At 43.1% G+C, this 1,591-nt stretch overlaps 1 pseudogene; it reads right to left on the reverse strand.

Moving 5' to 3' along the window:
* Positions 1 to 260: 260 nt before the first annotated feature.
* On the reverse strand, positions 261 to 1,588 carry LOC101999056 (annotated as a pseudogene).
* Between the last annotated feature and the right edge of the window lie 3 nt (positions 1,589 to 1,591).

Genomic DNA, 1,591 nt, shown 5'->3' on the forward strand with positions numbered 1-1,591 from the left:
CATCTCTAGGAGAGGGAAGGGAAGGACAGCACCTCAGTGTATCTTACAAAAGTTCTTTCCTCAGATGGAACCAAGGTCTGCAGTCATGTGAAAGCGCGGAAGATGACTTGATCTGTGTGCAGCATGATCAAGAGTTCAAGTCGTGATCCTTGCCCCTCCCAGGGCGACCTCACATGTAACACGGATGATAGAGTTCAAGTCGTGATCCTTGCCCCTCCCAGGGTGACCTCACATGTAACACGGATGATAAGGTGACGCAGTCAACGGTCAGACAAAGGTGACCACACACTGTGTCTGTGGTCAGCCAGGGCTATGTTTAACCCATACTTTTTTCACTTATGCTTCCCAGGAAAAACTGGCCTGCTAATAATATTATACTGATGAGGTTTGCTTTGAAGTTTTTATATATTCCATAAGAGTGTACAAAACTCCCCACCCAGCAGAGGCGGGAGCTGATCTTACTTGGTACTTGTATTTCAGCCGAGAATGCCATGCATGTTGTATGCACTGTCCTATTGCTCGAGAGCCGTCTTTAGCTTCAGCTTTTCAGGTTTTTTCCACAGTTCTTCACGTTCCAATTCTTTCATTTTTTCTCTCTGTTTCTCAGCTTTGTAGGAACTAGTAAGATCACCAAAAAGCTTGTCGTTCGTCCCCATCAGGGTTTTCAGCACGTATGCACAGTGGTCTGATTCCAGTGTTCTTTGGAAATTTTATACAAACTGGCAAACATCATCAGCAGAATTTTATCAGTATTCTCTCCAATCAAAGTAAAAATACATTCATTATTCCAGAAGTACAGTGCTCTTTCTGCAACCTGAAAATGAGAACCAGAGACACACTTGGACATCTGCTTTAAAAGGGCTCTTCAAGTGCTTTGAATTGTGTTGGCTCAATGACATCTAAGATTTCTTCAATGTTTTTTCTAAAAACATCACCTCTTTCTGTCTGCATGTTTCAGCCAAAATCTCAGCAGTCCTTTGATAACAGGCTCTGTCCATGCTGTGTCTTTCTCCAAGAACTGTACGACACAGTGTGCCAGCTGAGCATGAAACAAAGCAGTGTGCATAGGAATAAGGACCTTCATTAGAAATTGTTTATGTCCCCACCGATGATACTTCCTAAGATCTCAAGGAGTTCAGCCACAGCGTTGAAACGTTCTGTTCCATATATTAACCCGGGGAAAATGTTGTTAATTTGCTTTCTGATGAACCCTCTCAGCCCAAGAAACTTCCCATGAATCTGATGGAGAACCGACTTCAGGAAGTCACGTTCTCTCGGGTCTTCACTATCAAAAAGCTCCAGGAGCTGTTGTACAAACTTTTGGTGAATGTATCAATTTGCAATGCTGGGCTGGAAATCAGGACTCTTCGAGAATCTCAAGAAGAATCCATACACCAACTGTATGTGAGGCCAAGAGCCTCAAGTGTGGACTCGTCGTCTTCTGGATCAAAATCTGGATTATCATTTGAAGGAAGCGAACGGAAGATGTTAGCACTGATCATCTTTAACTATAGCAGAATACTGATTCGACAATGACACCACTACTAGTTGAAACACACTCAACCAGTTGATTCAGTGCTGCTCCTTTTAA

This window comes from Microtus ochrogaster, unplaced genomic scaffold (genome assembly GCF_000317375.1).
Source record: "Microtus ochrogaster isolate Prairie Vole_2 unplaced genomic scaffold, MicOch1.0 UNK2845, whole genome shotgun sequence".
NCBI classification, from domain to species: domain Eukaryota; kingdom Metazoa; phylum Chordata; class Mammalia; order Rodentia; family Cricetidae; genus Microtus; species Microtus ochrogaster.